Genomic DNA, 12,004 nt, shown 5'->3' with positions numbered 1-12,004 from the left:
CATGAGTTTTAAAGCATATTTGAAGAGTATATTATATATAGGTAAGACAGATATGAAAACACATAGGGCTTTATATATATATATATATATATATATATATATATATGAGCAAACTCCTTTCCAGGCTCCCTCTCAGAGACACGATAAAAGACAAGAGATGGTCAGAGGCTGCGGACATGTTACAGGAGCTGGTCAGAGGCTGCGGACATGTTACAAGAGATGGTCAGAGGCTGCGGACAAGTTACAAGAGATGGTCAGAGGGTGCGGACATGTTACAGGAGATGGTCAGAGGCTGTGGACATGTTACAAGAGATGGTCAGAGGCTGCGGACAAATTACAAGAGATGGTCAGAGGCTGCGAACAAGTTACAGGAGATGGTCAGAGGCTGCGGACAAGTTACAGGAGATGGCCAGAGGCTGCGGACATGTTACAGGAGCTGGTCAAAGGCTGCGGACATGTTACAGGAGCTGGTCAGAGACAGCGGACAGGATACAGGAGATGGTCAGAGGTTGCAGACATGGTACAAGAGATGTCATGGGCTGCGGACATGGTACAGGAGCTGGTCAGAGGCTGTGGACATATTACAGGAGCTGGTCAGAGGCTGTGGACATGTTACAGGAGCTGGTCAGAGGCTGCGAACATGTTACAGGAGCTGGTCAGAGACCACGGACAGGATACAGGAGATGGTCAGAGGTTGCAGACATGGTACAGGAGATGTCATGGGCTGCGGACATGGTACAGGAGCTGGTCAGAGGCTGTGGACATAGTACAGGAGAGGTCATGGGCTGTGGACATGGTAGAGGAGATGGTCAGAGGTTGCGGACATTGTACAGGTGTCTAAAGAGGAGATGTGGCAACTAGAACATGTTACACCCTGAATACTGGTGTAACATGTTCTAAAATGTGAATTTATCGTTTAAGCTGGTACACATGCACAGTTTTTTTGTTCAGATTGCTGGCTGATAGGGTCTTGCATCCACACAAGTGATGTGGATACAGGAATATTCAGGGACATTGTATTCTGACAATGGGGACCCCCCACTGTCAGAATACACGGATTAGTACTGCAGCCAATTGGCTGCAACCCGCTGATTGAACAAGGTTTTCCAGCAGTCCTGTTCAACAGAAGCTGATCTAATGATAGGCTTCTAACAGTTGGAGCTACACTCAGATTGAAATTCAGCTGTTCCCTGCTGAACTAGACAAATCTCAATCTATGTGTAGCCAGCTTTACCTTATTCCTTGCTCCTGTAGGCTTCCTGCAGTGCTGTGACTTGTCCCCTTGAGCTTCTATGTAAAGTACTGGCTGTGGTCACACTCCAGCCTCCCCATCATCCTATACAGGGTTAATGTCCCTGTATGGTATGTGATGATGTCAGGACTTTGTGTGGAGAAAGAGAGGACTGTAGCTGGCTGCAACATGGAATAAGGTAAAAAAGGCCATTTCTCCCCCTCCCCCTCCCCACACCCACACTGCAAGGGTGGACTTTTTTTTTTTTTTTTTTTACTTTACTGGAGTTGGCTCTATTATGTAATTCCCTTTCATTGCTGTTTATACTTAGATTTTATAATAGGTTAGGAATATGCCTAGACTCCTGAGGTGATACATATATATATTCCATATACATACTATATCTTATTATAAAAGATGTGTGTTTGGAATACATCTATGTATCACCTTAGATGTCCCAGTATATCCCTAACCTATTCAAGAAAGTTACTCTCTCTCTCAGTAAACCTGCAATGTAAGGTGCAGGTCAGGTTTACATACAGCATAGTACAGGGTGGAAGGTAGAGAAGGTCAGGACTCACCGGGAGAAGATGAAGGCTGCCAGCTGTCCTCTCAGATCTGAGTGTGCTGGGCGGGAAGCAGTAATCGCGGCTGCTGTGTAACCTCTTCTAGCTCCGCCCACCTGTACTGGAGCTCTTACTGTGGAAGCCCGACTCAGCCAGCTGACAAAAAAGAGGCGTGACTGCACTCCAAAGCATATCACTCCGCCAGGCATCCATTCTAATGGGGTGGGCGGCACCCACCCGCTGCTCTTGTGAAAAAAAAAAAAACATCCCAGAGCAGATCATAGCCGACAGCAGCCCCAGGGCAGCCGGCCTGCCGGGAAATTTCCCGCTATCCTGGCAGGCCAGTACGGCCCTGTTTATAATGGTAAAAAATTGTGTTTTTCTGAAAAAATGGTACTGTTCAGGCCCATTCGCACCTTTATGTTCTGGTGAATTAAACACGTTGTGTCCCATGCTATGTTAAAGCAGACCATTCATTTGAATGGTCTCACCAAACCGTGTGCATGCACGCACACACTCATGAATGATTCCTGCACCACCTTAGTGCGTTGCTATTTGTTGCATATGTGTAGGGATGCCATGGGGTGTGTTACTGCTATGCATTGCAATGAAGGACCCTAACTGTATATTTTACATGTTAGGAATTTATTCAGGCACACTTGCGAAGTTACTAAAAGGTCCAATCATTTTGGTTCTATCTTTACGGTTTTTATGTTGCATACTGCTTATCTATAACAGATGGTCTCAAATCATTGTATTCTTCTATGCTTACTTTGTATTGTGTAATGCAACTTTGGATAAATAAAGAAATTACAAAACAAAAAAGTCCAATAATTAACTTTATATATCAAAGTGTATTAAAAATAAAAGAAATGTACAGGTAGCTATGGTGGCTATGATGTGTGAATATGATGCCTTTTTAAAATGAAAAAAGTTCTGAAACTAAACATTTAAATCAATGCATAGATACATCAATGGAATGATAGACGGAACCAATTCACAATAATATTTTTATTATCACATTTTACAAAAAAAGAAAAAAAAACCCTTAACATAAGAAATACCTTGCTTGCCCATAAGTCCCATATTCTTTTAAAATATACTATACATATTATATAATAAAATGATACATTTGTGTTAGCTTTTTAAAAAATGTTTGTTTTTATAATTCATCACACAGTTTAAAGAAGTAATAAACCCAAAGACAAAAAATTTTATATTGCTGTGTACTGATGTAAGACAATGTGGAGGTTGCATTAGTTTTCTTTTTTAGGCTTTTTTTCTTTATATTCATCTGTTGATCCTGACAGCCTATTATTTTTCAACTTCTTTTAATAGACAAAGCTGGCCAGCAAAAGTGGCAATTAGAGGGATGAGACAAACATTTACAGGGGTGCTAACAATGGTCAGATTTTATTCATTTTCTTAAAAACCTGTATCCTAAAGGGGAAAAGAAAAGTGTTGCTAGCTAGAGTTTGGTTTTAATTTGTTAGTCGAGTTGATCTAAATCTGCCAGTGCATCTAACACTACCCCATCCCCAGACTGAGAATGCTGTTGTCCAAAGGTGTTTCCGTTACTCTTACATCAGGAGTGGAGACATCCTAAGGCCCCTTTCACATGGGGGCCTCTGTTTCTTGTGCCAAGTGTATTTCTGCTTGTATTTACATTGTAGCAGGTTTATGCAAAGTATGTTTAAAGCATATTGTTACACTGTTTCTTACCCTGAGCTGATTATCTGAAAAGTATCAGCTGTGACAAACAAGATTCAGCCTAAACTTCTCTCTCCCCCATTTGTTTGTTGTGTTAGCCCTGGAGCATAATCGTTCGCATGTTCGCCTCTGCTGGATCGCGTGTCTATGGCGTACATGGGAAACTTCGCATTTCGGGTGTTCCCGCATCCTTGGTTTGTGAGGTCAAGTATACCAACAGATCCCCTAAAAGAAAGATCTCTCTTTCAGGCATTGGACCAGCTGAAAGCTCAGAGGGGGATAACCGAGGTTCCAGAAAATGAAAGGTTCAAGAGAAGTTTGTGCCATGCCTGACAGCAGTGTTCATTCCAGGAATAGAGAACTGGCAGGCAGATTTCTTGAGCCGTCAACAGATGTTTCTGGGAGAATGGTCATTACATCCCGAGATTTTTCAATTGATCTGCTTACACTGGAGGGTCCCAGACGTAAATCTGTTGGCATCCAGGTTCACTAACAAATTGGAGAGATTTGTGTCCAGGACCAGGGATCCACTCGCAGTCAGAGTGGATGCTTTGGTGACTCCTTGGGAGGAGTATTCCCTTCCACTGCATCCAGACTTGCTCACTCAAGATTCGATATTCCACCCTGCTATACAGTCTCTAAATTTGATGGCTTGGCTATTGAAGCCTTAAAGCGGAGTTCCGGCCACAAAATCAACCTAATCGATTTTGGGGCCATCCGCTTGCTATTTTTTGCCTGAAAAACAAATGGGTAGTTACGATTTTTTTTTTTTTTTTACTAACCTTATTATTGTAGAAAATATACTCACCTTTCCTTCCACTTCCTCCCTCTGCGGCCGCGGCCCGCGCGGTCACTTCCTGTCCCGCAATGCGTCCTGGGAGCTCTTACTCATCACTCCCAGGATGCAATGGGCAGTGACGTAGGCGGCCGGCCGTTCCTCTAATCGCGTTATTTGCAAACAGGAAATAACGCGATGATAGGCATCCCTATACTATGCCGATCGCATAGTACTGGGCATGCGCTAGATTTCGCGCTGCATTCACCGGCCCCTCTCCATCTCGAACCAGGAAGCAGGGCATTTTAACACACAGCGGCTTCAGGGGAACATGGACAAAGATGGCGGCGGTCAGGACACATTTTATAAAGTAAGATTTTCTAATTGCCAATCGATTATTATACTGTAAAAAACAGGATTAGTTAATCTATGAAGGAGCGGGGGGGGGTGACAGTTTGGGAGGTATTGATAAAAAAAAACGATTCTGTGGCCAGAACTCCGCTTTAATCTTGGAAGAGCAGGGTGTGTCTGGCCCCTCAGTTCATACACTGATAAACGCAGGAAGCCAGTCTCTAGAAATATTTATTACAGGGTCTGGAAATCCTACATTGTCTGGTGTGAAGCCAGGAAATGGCATCCCCGCACATATATTATCAGGAGAATTCTATCCTTCCTGCAAGCAGGGGTAGATATGAAATTAGCCCTGAGCACGATTAAAGGGCAGATTTCAGCTTTATCGTTTTTTTTCCAGGAACTGATCGGTTCCGATTTGTTGGTTCAAACCTTCGTCCGGGGAATATTGCATTTGCTTCCACCAGTGAAGCCACTGTTGTGTCCTTGGGACTTAAAGTTGGTGTTGCCAGTTTTGCAAAAACAGCCTTTTGAACCTCTGGGGCAGGTTCCCCTGGTTCTTATGATCAAGAAACTGGTCTTTTGATTGTGATAACTTCGCTAGAAGGGTATCGGAACTAGCAGCTCTATTTTGTAAAGGGTCATTCTTGATATTTTATCAAGATAGGGTAATTTTACATTCTCACCCAGATTTTTTGCCCAAGTGTCCGCCTTTCATTTGAATCAGGACATTATACTACCTTCTTTTTTTCCAGATCCTCATTAAGAGGAGGAAAGGCTATTGCATTCCCTTGATGTATTGCGTGCGCTTAAATTTTATTTACAGGAAACAGCTCAGATTCATAAGACGGAGAGCTTGTTTGTGCTGCCAGAAGGCCCCAGAAAGGGGTTGGCAGCATCTAAATCTACGATTTCCTGTTGGATACACCAGGTTATTACCCAGGCGTTTTGTTTAGTAGGAAAGGTTCCACCTTTTCCTGTAAAGGCACATTCTACCAGAGGAGGAAGTGCCTCTTGGGCACATCGCCATCAAGCCTCTATGGCCCAGATTTGCAAGGCCGTGACCTGGTAGGCAGTGCATGCGTTCACTTGTTTCTAGAGTGGATATATAGAGTGGATGTTGAGACCCAGGAGGAGTCTGCTTTTGGCCACAGTGTACTGCAGGTGGCGGTGTAATCCTTCTGTTAAGGGTCAGATGGTGGTATTTTTTGGTGTCCCCCTCCCCTCAGATGCATTGCTTTGGGACATCCTATATGTTATGATTTATGGCTCTGTGTCCTGTGATGTACGAAAAGAAAATTTGATTTTTAATTCATACTTACCTCCCCTCTTCTATGGGGTCTTTTATTACTTGCTTCAAAACTGAGGTACTTTCTGTATGGGAGGGTTATATAGGGGGTCATCAATCCTGATTGGTTGCCAGTGTCCTTCACCTATAGGTGGCTATATAACCCATATGTTATGATTTATGGCTCTGTGTCCCGTGATGTACTTCAAGAAATGGATTTTACAGGTAAGTATGAATTAAAAATCCATTTATTATTCATGAACACTCACATTATTTTATGTACCTGTTATCATTAACCACTTAAGCCCCGGAAGATTTTACCCCCTTCCTGACCAGGGCCTATTTTGCGATTCGGCACTGCGTGAGTTTAACGGATAATTGCGCGATCGTGCGACGCTGTACCTAAACAAATTTGACGTCCTTTTTTTCCCACAAACAGAGCTTTCTTTTGGTGGTATTTGATCATCTGTGCGATTTTATAAACAAAAAAAGAGCGTAAATTTTGCCAAAATAACAATATTTTTCACATTTTTTTATATGAAATTTCCCAAAAAAATGTAAAAATCTAAATTTTTTAACATTTTAGGCCAATTTGTTTTATGCTACATATGATTGGTAAAAAAAAAAATTGCAAAAAGCGTATTTTGATTAGTTTGCGCAAAAGGTATTGCGTTTACTAACTAAGGGAAAGATTTTTGTCATTTTTGTTGTTTTTTTTTTTAACGAGTAACGGCGGCGATCTGTAATTTTTCTTGCGGGACTGCAACATTGCGGCGGACAGATCGGACCCTTGACTAACATTTTTGACACTTTTGGGGTTACCAGTGACATTACTACAGTAATCAGTGCTATACATATGCACTGTTACTGTAAAAATGACACTGGCAGGGAAGGGGTTAACTTTATTTGAGAGGGAGGGGTTAAGTGTGTCCCTAGGGGCATGCTTTTAACTGTGATTGGATGTGGCTTGAGGTGTTAGAACAGAGATCAATGGTCCTACATAGCAGAACCATATGATCTCAATTCTTACACAGGGGAGAATGACAGGCGGCTGTGTTTAAATTAGCTGCCTGCCTTTCTCCCGCTGTAACGGACAATCACGAGTGCCCGGCGGACATTGGGTCCGCCGGGCACACGCGCGGGGGGGTCCGAGAGCGAGCGGGAGCGTGCCTCATGCGGCGCGTGCTTGCTCCCTAGAGCCTCACAGGCTAGCGACGTAGACTTACGTCGCTTTGTCTGTGAGGGGCTGACTGCCGACGTAAATCGTCGTTAGGCAGTCGCCAAGTGGTTAATATTATTCTTACAATACTGTTTATCCAGAGCTTTTTTTTTTTTTTTTATAGGATTCCCTTTCGTGAATATTTGGGTCTTTTGCCTTGGAGCAGCACCCAGTCCTGCTCTCTTTGATTTGTATGCTCCTGACTAACTGCCAAGTTCTGTTTATTTTCCATCTCCTTTGTTCTTCTTGTCTTAATATTTATTCTGTGTACACTCTTCCTGTCGATAACAGAAATCCTATGCTCCAGTTTAGCTGCTCTGAGTCACTAATCTAAAGCAAGTAATTAGATATGGACTTCTTAAAAACAGTGGTATGTCAGCACCTTAAAATCTAACTAAAGCAGCATGCAAACAGTGTGAATATACAAACACCAGCAATAATAAATTAAAAGGTTGCAGCGCTGAAAAATAAATAATATATGACACAGCAGTGATGGGATGAATACTAATATCAAAACATAATATGATAAACTGTACATATTATTATAAAGTCCATGTTAAAATAGATTGTGACAATTTCAAGTGTAAAATAATAACTCAAGTGTCAGCACAGTAATGTCCTCCACCAATAGTAGGAATGTCAACGCACCAGAACCATATGCTGTCTATATTATAGGACAGTAATTGCGCTTTGGAATAAATATCTTTCTCTGGACAAGATGTTTAGTAATGAGAATGGATACATTCCTGCACTCTCAGAACCGATGTCCTCTAGCAGAATGTTCCGACCAATCAATGTGATAATCACCAAACATGAGAGAAAGAAATCTCATAGTGTATCATTTATTAAAATAAAAATATTTAGCTTCTTCAGGAGCTTAGAGGCTAAGCTCCTGAGTCCCAAAAAAGCGCGTGACACCAAACGGACGTCGAGCAGAGATACATGCCTGAGGTCCATCCGCCATCCTATTTTTAGTATAGCGGCTTTCAATGTAAGTGCATTTCAAGATTGTTATCTGTTTTATTGCACCATATGGACCTTATTTTTGGATTTTCTACCTAGCTGCCGGTTTTTATTCTAATATATGGCAGTGTGTCAATGTTTTTACATGTACTTTTTTTTTAACCACTTTCCGCCCGCCATATAGCAAAATGACGGCGGGGAAGTGGTTGCTCTATCCTGACTGGCCGCAGAGTGGCGATCGGTGGTGTGCCACTCTGACACACCACATCTCCGATCTTGGTAAAGAGCCTAATGATGTAGGCTCTTTGCCATGTGACCAGCTGTGTCCAATCACAGCTTGTCACATAGTGAATAGGAAGTGCCGTTGATCGGTTTTCCTCAGTTCGTGCCAGACAGGCACGAGTAGAGGAGAGCCGATCGGTGGCTCTCCTGACAGGGATGGGTCTGTGCTGGTAATCAGAGCATTGATTACCAGTGCAGACCCTTGTGGGGGTGCCACTAGAGCCACCAGGGATTGCCCACCCATGGCCACCAGGGATGCCCACCCATGGCCACCAGGGATGCCAATCAGGGCATCTATCAGTGCCGCCCACCAGTGCCCATTATTGCCCATCAGTGCCACCTATCAGTGCCATCAGTGCCGCCTATCAGTGCCTACCAATGCTGCATATGAGTGCTACCTATCAGTGCCACATATCAGTGCCGTCTATCAGTGCCCACCAATGCTGCATATCAGTGCCCATCAGTGCTGCATATCAGTGCCGCCTATCAGTGCTGCATATTAGTGCCACCCCATCAGTGCCTCCTCATCAGTGCCTGTCAGTGCGGCCTCATCAGTGCAAGAAAAAACATATCTATTTACAAAATTTTATAACATAAACAAAAAACTTTTTTTTTTTCTTCAAACTTTTTGGTCTTTTTTTATTTGTGTAGCAAAAAAAAAAAATTTTTGCGGTGATCAAATACCACCAAAAGAAAGCTCTATTTGTGGGGAAAAAATTACATAAATTTGGTTTAGGTACAGTGTTGCATGACCGCGCAATTGTCATTCAAAATGCAACATCGCTAAAAGCTGAAAATTGGCCTGGGCAGGAAGGGGGTGAAAGTGCCCTGTATTGAAGTGGTTAATAAATGATACACTATGAGAATTTTTTCTCTCATGTTTGGAGATTATCACATTGATTGGTCAGAACATCCTATTAGAGGACATTGGTTCTGAGAGTACAGGAACGTATCCATTCTCATTACTAAAGATCTTGTCCAGAGAAAGATATTTATTCCAAAGTGCATTTGCTGTCCTATAATATAGACAGCATATGGTTCTGGTGAATTGGCATTGCTACTTTTGGTGGAGGACATCACCGTGGTGACACTTGAATTTTACATTGGAAATCGTCACAATCTATCTTAACATGGACTTTATAATAATTTGTACAGTTTCTCGTATCATGTTTTGATATTAGTATTAATCACATCACTGCTGTGTCATATATTATTTATTTTTCAGCGCTGCAACCTTTTATTTTATTAGACATGGACTTCTGACTAATGTCTCGTACACACGATCAGATAATCGGACGACTTATCGTTCGCATTTTGTTGCATGATACTAGTATCAAATTCAACAATGCGTACTAAACGTATGATTTTTTTTTTTGGTGCGATTCTGGAAAAGCTTCCTGGTTGCATACCTACGGATGCGTGGTCTTTGTATATCAATTTTTAGCAAATGCATACTGTATGTCCTGATCAGCTGTCGAAAAGCTGTGTACTAACCATCAGATTATCGTGCGATCAATTTGAAAAAAAAAATTTCCGTACGATTATCTGATCGTGTGTATGAGGCATTAGCTCTGACATCCTGTTATGTGTACTTGTTTGGGGTCAACAATTTATATTAGGAAACGTTTTTTTTTTTTTTTTTTTTTAACACACAGATTATGAAGACCTACCCCAGACGGAAATCATATACACAAATGCAAGACTTAAGAAGGCCATAGATGGTTAAAATCTCGGCAGGAATCGGTCGAAATTTGATCCATATATGGGCAGGCTGAATGTACCCAGGCTGATTGATCGATCAACTTGGGTACAACCAGCCTATCGGATTTTACATGCAATTATCGCTACTGGCTGTTAAAGTCGCTAGCAATAATCACTGTGTTCTCCCGGTGGGGATGGCTCCGCCCCTGCCGAGGTATCACAATGGCTTGGCGGGAGGGATTCCCCCATCAAAACTGACTGTGTCAATTTTCTTGCAGGAAAGAAAATGGCTCCATCGGTGGCCTGCCTTAGGCTGGGGCTACAGAAGCTATCAATTTATTTTGTCACTGAGAGATCATTTGTTGACAGTCGCTGCATTTGCAGCACACTGAAAGCAATAGGATTCTTAAACACCTGTCAACCAAAAGTTCAGTCTCGGGGGGGCGTGGCCGCAGCGAGACTGCATGGACGTCTGAGTGTGTAGCTCCGCCGGACCAGGGAGAATATCGGCATCCATCGGCGCCCTAAGGCTTTGTTTCTCAGCCAGACCATCCCCGATCGACTGCTACACACCCCAGCCTTCCTGCCTGATGGCCAAAAAGAAGAAGGAGACTGGCCACCCGAGGCAGCTCCAGCACTTTTTCATGCCCCAGGACAGGCCGCGCGGCCAAGATGGCGGCGGTGGCGGATCTCCGGCCTCGACTAGCGGGACGTCCCATTCCTCGCTCAGTCCTCCACAGATCTCGGCACAGAAAGCGGGCCAACCTCGATCGCCAGCAGCATCGACCCCGATGTCCAGGAGCCCCGTCAAGAGCAAGCCCAGACTGTCGGAGGGAGCTCCGGCGGAGGTAAGCCAGGGGGATCTGTCCTCTATGGACTCCACCAGGGAGCTTCCCCCTAACTTCGACTCCTTTCCTGCTAGTGACAGACCGGTTTCTGAGGCTAGGCTTAAGGACATGATGACATCCCTGCGGGCATCCATGCACGCAGATGTCATGGAATGTGTCAGCGCATTTAAAGTGGAGGCCAGAGCCCTGGGGGGTCGCATGGACAGAGTTGAAACTAAGATGGGGGAATTTGCAGCATCCCACAACGAGCTAATAGATGCCCATTACTCCCATGAGGATGAGATCGAAAAGCTCCAGGCCAAAATTGCGGATATGGAGGACCGCTCCAGGCGGAACAATGTTAAAATCAGGGGGGTCCCGGAGTCTGTGCTTCCCGGTGACCTGGATAGCTATGCACGTGCCTTTATCCTGGCGGTCCTCCCGCAAACCCCTATATCTGAGTTGGTTATTGATAGGATCCACCGCCTGCCTAAGCCATCCTTTCTCCCTGATGAGATTCCCCGGGATGTCATTATGAGGGTGCATTTCTACCATGTGAAAGACAATCTCATGTCAGTGTTCCGGAGGAAGACCCCCATCCCGGAGACATACTCCAGGATCCAATTGTTTGCGGATCTATCGCAATATACATTGCAAAAGAGGAGAGCCCTACACCCGCTGACTAAAGTACTCAGAAATCATTCCATAGTTTACAGGTGGGGGTTCCCTGTCAAACTTGCAGTAACCTACAACAATAAGACCCACAATGTCTCCTCCATGCAGGAGGGCCTGGATCTGCTCCGGACATGGGGTATCCTCCCTGATTAAGACCCCACCCCGCGGGAGCCCTCTGATCGCATATCTCCGCTGTCTGAGGAATGGCAAACGATCACACAAGGCAAGAAAGGGAAGAAAAAGGCCAAGGGCCAGCCCACCCAGGCTGCTTCGCATAATTCCTCTCCCTGAGTCTGGCCACAGGGCTCGCATACCTTTCTCCCCCCCATGATTTTGTGCAGTATACCTGCTCACGAGACTTGTTTCAGTTTCTCAACCGTTAACAGAGCTACTCCAATGAGCTCTTTCGTTTTAAT

Source organism: Pelophylax lessonae (genome assembly GCF_965119305.1).
Source record: "Pelophylax lessonae genome assembly, chromosome: 5".
Classification (NCBI taxonomy): domain Eukaryota; kingdom Metazoa; phylum Chordata; class Amphibia; order Anura; family Ranidae; genus Pelophylax; species Pelophylax lessonae.
Note: the sequence above shows the minus strand (reverse complement) of the source record.